This window comes from Dasypus novemcinctus, chromosome 9, assembly GCF_030445035.2.
Source record: "Dasypus novemcinctus isolate mDasNov1 chromosome 9, mDasNov1.1.hap2, whole genome shotgun sequence".
NCBI classification, from domain to species: domain Eukaryota; kingdom Metazoa; phylum Chordata; class Mammalia; order Cingulata; family Dasypodidae; genus Dasypus; species Dasypus novemcinctus.
Genome location: NC_080681.1, coordinates 18,107,539 through 18,115,466, shown reverse-complemented (window position 1 = coordinate 18,115,466; position 7,928 = coordinate 18,107,539).

Genomic DNA, 7,928 nt, shown 5'->3' with positions numbered 1-7,928 from the left:
CAATCTTGATATTAAGTCAGTATCTCCATTTGAATACATAGATCTGTAGATATTTCTTAAGAAAAATTATTCTTGTACTTTATTGGAAAACTAACCATACTACTTTATATATACCAAATACTTCTCTCTTAAAAATTAGAATACATAGTGCACACATTATATATAATATATATGGGTATCCCAGAAACATACACATTGAATATTAAAACAATGAATGGATAATAAATATCTGATGAAAAGTCACATTTAAATAATTTAAGCATAGTAGATAGCATTTAACGAGAACTGAATTTGGATCACTTCTTTCTAATTTAGGCATTCTGTATAACTACTAATGGGTTGTGGGGATTGTCATTTAGATTCTCAGTTTCCTCTGTTATAAGAGTTTTTAAAGTTCCATTCTGATAGTCTAAAATAAAATAAAAAAAAAAAGAAACCATTACATGGATGGCGAAATTATGATACAGAGATTTTTTCCTTTCAGTAAAGTCTTTTTGACTTCTTTCCATCCTCATGTTCCCTGGTAAAATATTCACGTGTGTTTAACTTGATACCAGATAGTCCCTATAGTAGAAGTCAATTGTTTAATAAGGTTTCCTTTAATCTCTCTAAAGCTAATTGAGCTTTTTAAAAGAATAATGTACCCTATCTGACAACTTTTCTCTGTCATTTTAATGGACATGCAGTCAGTCTGCTACAGATCAGTGACTTATTTCTGGCCATTTTTCAGCCCTTATCATATGTGAGTATCTTTCTGTCTCTCCATTTCATGCAATTATACCGTCTTCAGTGGTTTCAATTTTCTCTCTTCTCAGAGCGTCACTGACTCCAGGATATCAGTATGACAGGTTGCACATCTCTAAGAGCCGCATTCTTTGTGAGTATGCTGTTGAGCAATAGCATGAGGAAGTTAACTCATTTAAGATTGATTGAACAAACCAAATGCTTTTCAATCTACTATGCTTATTTCAACAATAAAGACTGTTACATCACCAAAAACATGTATAGTTTTTTCAATACTCAATTGCAAAGGCAAGGGTTTGGGTTTTCTTGAAAGAAGTGATGGTATATGATTTGAGGAGCTCCTTTTTTTTTTTTTCCCTCCCTGGGAATAAGCTAGCCTGACACAGTCCCTTGAATAATTCATGATAGAAGAATAAAAGATTTATCAATAAAAACAGGGTCAAATCCCTACTGCAGAACCTTAGAATATAAGTACTTGCTAGAACAGCGTCAGTGGAGAGTTATGTAGTGGAATGCAAAATTTACACTTTGATCTAGTGCAGTCTTTGTTAATAACTTAATATTGGAAATACCCACCCCACTCACAAGCCTATGATATTTCAGAATCACTGATTTCTAAATATTACTTCTGGGAAAAATCCTCTCATGCCTCTGAAGTGATTTTCCATCATTTCGGTTTTTAAGGATCCCTCAAGCATCCTTAAGAGAAGCATTTCTTTCCCTACAAAGGCACTTGAATAGCCTGATGTAGCATGACGTTTCAAAGGGACTATCAGGTTAACATCTTGTCATCTATATGTGATATGGTGTTTGATTCATATGTCTGTATGCAAATAATATATTTATGCTACATATTCTCATATTTGATGAATCTATAGGTGAAAGTTAAAACTAGATCATGTGGGTGTCATAAAACGGCAGGCTTCGGTTTACCAAACTAGAAGTACTGTCAGATAATGGCCCTGCATACAACAATCATAACGGCCTTGACAGGGTGCTGCCAAGCAAGCAGGGGCATTCCAGAGATAGCATGACTGCCAAAAGCAAGGCAAATGCTTTTGGAATTAGTAATAAATCATATAATCTGTCTCAAACCTCTCCTTGGTGGATTGATTCTAATTAAAATAAACTAATTAGCTAGAATTATAATCATGATGCACATAAATGCTGAGCTCACAAATGAGAGGGAAATGACACTGGATTCTCGGAGTGAGATCGAACAATTATAAGGATGGACTACATTCAGAAATCCTTACCTGTTAAACATGTAGAGAAATTATTACAGACCCTTTCACAAGTATTCTGACCATGCCATAACAATGTCCTACTAAAAGTTTTTGGGTTTTTTTGCTTTAAAATATTTCCCCAGGGAGGTGTTGTATGATATTTACTAATTGGTCACTGTTAATCACTTTTTGCCATAAAATGTTATAGCAGAGATTATTTCAAAATTCTTATTAACTTTTATTTATAATAGTTGACACACGTAGAGGTCTACCCAAGACAAGTATTCATAAAATACATAAAAAAGGATTATGTTAGTTTTTAAAAATCATATAATGATTTTTACCACCATAATTTTCCTCACACATTTGCCACTTTATTGTTCATGGACTGTAATTGTAATGATGGGAGATCATTCTTTGGGAGTGGGATTTGCTGAAGTCCCTAAAACAATTTGCTATTAGTCTTAATCATTGTATCAATGTCTCAACAACAGTGCACGGATATTCTTGGTAGATATTGTGCAGTTTATGAAATGAAAATTCATTTAATAGGAACAGGATATAATCATCAATACTCATTTAGACTTAGATTCCAATAAATATCAAAATAAAAGAGCAATATAATACCACTTTATATTAATAAATATAAAAAACATAATCTTTTTCTTCCTTGAGAAATTTTTTGTCATTAAGTTATAACCGATTAGGAATGCCACACATACAAAAGAAATATCAAGTCAAAAAAAATTCCACACTCTACCGTGCAGGGAACTTTTTTAGTGGAACAGTGAATTGAGAGAAATGAGTCCCAGGTCCTTACAGTAAATATTATTTCATGAATTACACCCACAAAGGTTGAGAGCTCTGGTCTTAGAACTCTGATATACTGTTGTTATATTGCCAGCAATGGAAGAATAGCATGATAGTTTGAAGCTATATGTTCCCCAGAAAAACATGTTCTTAAATCTAATCCATTCTTGTGGGTGTGAGCCCATTGTAAGTAGGACCTTAAGTTGAGGTGACTTCAATTAAAATGTGGCCCAGCCCAGTCAGGATGGGCCTTAATCCTATTACAGGAGCCGTTTATTAGCAGAGTGAAATTCAAACATACAGAGAGAAGGTCATGGGAAACAAGAAGCTGAACATCAAAGAAACCCAGAAGAGAAAGGAGAGGACCTAGTGGTGCTGAAATATGACAGAGGAGCTGAGGATTACCAACAATCAGCCCTAGAACACCAGTAGACTTTCTTTTTTTGCCTCAAAACTGTGAGCAAATAGGGAAGCAGATTTGGCTCACCTGATAGCGCATCTGCCTACCACATGGGAGGTCTGCGGTTCAAGTCCAGGATATCCTGACCCGTGTGGAGCTGGCCCATGTGCAGTGCTGATGTGCCCAACGAGTGCCGTGCCAAGCAGGGGTGTCCCCCACATAGGGAAACCCCATGCACAAGGAGTGTGCCCCATAAGGAGAGCCACCCCATGTGAAAAAAGTGCAGCCTGACCAAGAGTGGCACCACATGGAGAGCTGACTCAGCAAGATGACACAACAAAAGAAGACACAGATTCTGGGAGCTGCTGACACATGCAGACACAGAACACAGTGAATGGACACAGAGAGCAGACAACTGGGGGGAGGGAAGAAAGGGGAGAGAAATAAATAAAAATAAATCTTAAAAAAAAACTGTGAGCAAATAAATTCCTATATTTAATCTGATCCATTTCATGATATTTCCTTGAGCAGTCCAAGGGCAAAAAGCAAATAGTAGGCAAAAGTAATTTCTTCAATCAGGAAGACATGGTAACAGGTTTGAAAAATTTATAACTGCAAATGTGCAATGAACTTTTATAACACCCCAGTGCATATATTAGCACTGATTTAAATTATGACACTTTATAAGGACCCATAAAATGCTGATATTGTTGTTTTCTTAAAATGATATCTGCTAATAATAATAGCTAATGTTAGTTATGTGCTAAAGACTGTGTTATGAGCTTCACTTACATATTATCCTTTTATTCCTTGCAGTAACCCTGTGTGTAACATAGATGTTATCTCTGATTCTCTTGGAGGAGTTGTGTCTTGTCCAAAATGACAGACAGTAGGAGTGACTGTGCCAGAAAGTGGACCCAGCACTAAAGAGGCATTGAAAACAGTTTTGAATATATGTATTAAAGCAAGGGTTATGAAAGATTAAGGATCAACCCTGAGTGAAAGAAGCCAATTCATACTTGAGCCATACATTCTGCTTCAACGGCACTCTGGCCACAACTTACCTCAACATTTATTGGATTGTCTTGCAAATCTTTGTCTCTTCCACCACGCTGAAGATAAGGTGAGAGTAAGTATTCTATTGTATTTTGCTTTTTATTGCAATATACCAGTGTTGTGCATTATACATTAATGCCACTTAATATATGAATTGAATGAATCACTTTACAAATCTGTGGTTACTTAAACATTTCCAAGAATCTATTTTCTAAAGTACTTCAAGGAAATCTAAAGATGTCACTGTTATTATCCTCAAAGGCTCATATATGTAACAGCAGCAAGGTGAGCAGGTGTTTAATTATAAGGAAGCCCTCAGGTCAATTGCTGATGTATTTAATAAAGACTCTTTTTCACCCCTAAACCATCTGTGAATCCCTGCTTTCATCATTCAAGGACTGTGGCTTTATTCTTGGTTATATATGGGGATCAAGTATGAATTGGCTTCTTTCACTCAGGGTTGATCAGAAAAACAAAACTGCTAGGAGATAAACAAGGTGGTAACAGACATGCAGTGGTGGGGAGAAAAGAGAAATTTAAACCTGCAAGGGTTTGCTGAAACCCACTAGAATGGACAGGGAATTCAGGGTCTCACCAATTTTAAATGTTTATGATGTATCGAACGCACATCATTGAACCAACCTTCTTCACTGGTTTTTGTCCTTGCATTTGGGGAATTTTTGCTGTTCCATTGGGGAATGTGAAAGAGCTCCCCTGGCTAGGAACTCAGCATTCCCTCAGTTGTCATTTGTAACTCTAACTACTAGGAAAATACCCAACGAATGTCCAAACATTTTTATATACCTTATATATATATGCCCTGGAGAACTCCCTCCCAACCTATGCTTATGAACATGTGTGTCTGAAATTTCAGCTAGGCCTACAGCTGCAGGATGCCTAAGAATTACATCCTGAGAGCCTCCATATTGCTCAAATGTGGCCACTCTCTAAGCCAAACTCAGCATGTAAATGCATTACCTTCCCCCCAGCATGGGACATGAATCCTGGGAATGAGCTTCTCTGGCACTGAGGGATTACTACCAATCACCTGCTGGTGATGCAACTAGAAAAAGACCTTGAATAAAAGGGGGGGTGGGGTGGGGAATGTTAAAGACATATGAGTTTGTATGGCTAAGGGACATCAAAATGAGTTGGGAGGTCATCAGAGGGGTCATGCTTATGCATGTCTCAGCAGGATCCCAGAGACAGCCAAAGTAGATACAACCCCAGGTACTGGTGCTCCTGAGGGCCACAGAGACACACAGGTTCTATGGTAATGGCTCTGAAGTTCAGTGCCTTGTCAGTGGGCCCTACTTTGGAATTTGTGCTCCTGAGGGTGATGGACTTGGACTCAGATGTGACCTTTCTAAACATGCCTCTTCTGTCACTTTTACTGAGCATGTGGTTGGCACTGGGGTTGGTGTACTCAAGTGACTTGAATCTCTGGACTGTCCATGTGCCAGCTGGACCCTGAGCCTCAGCAGAGTTGCAACTCCTACTTTCCAGTTCATTGGACTTATGCAGGTCAGCTAACAGGGAGGTGAAGATTTTCAACCAACACACCAGGAAACTGAGAGTGCCTACAACTGCATACAGGAGAATCACATCCATGAGTCATGTGGGATCTAAGCCCCTCTTGATTTAGAGGTAGAGTGGACATCACCATCCCAGTTCACAGGATGCAGGAATAAAATATGGATTAGAGTGGACTTATTGATATTCTAGTAAAGAACAATTGTGACTCTAGCAATGGAAGAAAGTGTGTCATTGATGTGAAGACAGTGGCCATGGTAGTTGCTGAGGGCAGGGAGAGGGAAGAAGAGATGTGATGTGGGGGCATTTTCAGGACTTGGGGTGGTCCTAAATGATATTGCAGGGACAGATGCTGGACATTATATATCTTGCCTTAACTCACTGAATGTACTGGTTGAGAGTGTAAACTACAATGTAATCCATGTGGTGCAACACTGCTCCAAAATGTATTCACCAAATGCAATGAATGTGCCACACTGATGAAAGAGATTGTTGATGTGGGAGGACTGGTGGGGCTAGGGTGTTGGGTATATATTAACCTCATCTATTTTTTTTTTGTTTTGTTTTGTTTTTTTTTTTTTTTAATTTTTTTATTTTTTATTGACTTTGTAATAATATTACATTAAAAATATATATGTGAGGTCCCATTCAACCCCACCCCCCCACCCCCCCTCTCCCCCCCCCCAACAACACTCGTTCCCATCATCATGACACATCCATTGGATTTGGTAAGTACATCTTTGGGCACCTCTGCACCTCATATACATTGGTTCACATCATGGCCCATACTCTCCTCTATTCCATCATGTAGGCCCTGTGAGGATTTACAATGTCCGGTGATTACCTCTGAAGCACCATCCAGGGCAGCTCCATGTCCCGAAGACGCCTCCACCTCTCATCTCTTCCTGCCTTTCCCCATACCCTTTGTCCATTATGTCCACTTTTCCCAATCCAATGCCACCTCTTCTATGTGGACACTGGATTGGTTGTGTCCATTGCACCTTTATGTCAAGAGGAGGCTCAGATTCCACCTGGATGCTGGATGCAATCCTCCCATTTTCAGTTGTAATCACTCTAGGCTCCATGGTGTGGTGGTTGTCCTTCTTCACCTCCATCTTAGCTGAGTGTGGTAAGTCCAATAAGTCAGATTGTAGGTGCTGGAGTCTGTTGAGGCTCAGGATCTGGCTATCACATTGTCAGTCCAGAGATTCAAATCCCCTAAATATATCTTAAACCCCAACATTAACTGCACCTCCAGCACATTAGCATGAAAGTCTTATGAAGGGAGATCCCATCTGAGTCCAGATTCATCACACATAAACACCATTTCCAAAGAGGGGCCATCTGCCCTGGTAGTTAACCCCATCGGCCATGACCATAACTCCCATGGGTCTCTTTAGCCCTCAAAGGAACCAATATCTGGGGGTTGTATCTGCTTTATCTGTCTCTCTGACTCTGCTCAGTTGTGCATGAGGGCAAACCTTCTGCCAGCCTCCAGACTCTTTTTTTCATCTATTTTTTAATGTAACATTTTTTGTGATCTATTATCTTTAAAAAAAGGCATTTTTTTTTTTTTTTAGTGAACTTGAAATAAAATGTTTATGATGAGAGTGAGCTGCAAGAGAAGCTGAAACTTGTCTGGCCAATGCAATGAGTCAGCAAAGTTGACAAAAGAAGTTCAACCTGCACTGGAACAGTTATAATCCAGGCTGCAACAAAGTTAGCAGCTGATGAGCAATGTGTGTGAACTGTGGGAGTACCTTATGCCCTGCAATGATGAACTTCTCTATAAAAAGAATATGCCTCTGATTCTTTTCTACCTTCAATTCTCTCATAAACAGTCCACCATAACTGGAAACATAAAAGAAATGGGATTTTGGGAAAGGTAGTTTCAATTTAACTAAATTGACACAAATTCACTGCACTGCCTGATTATTCAAGGACTTTTGGATATCAGAGATGGGAAATCTGAATAAGACATTTACAAGTTGACAAAAGCTCAATCATTTTTGAACAATGTTTACCATTTTAATAGAAATATGTCAAGCACACAAATAGATATACAAAATACCTCCAATTTTTCTGACTTCTAACAATTTTCACATTTATTTTGTACATTTTTAATGCAAAATCTTATAAAGTAAACTATTCAAGAAATG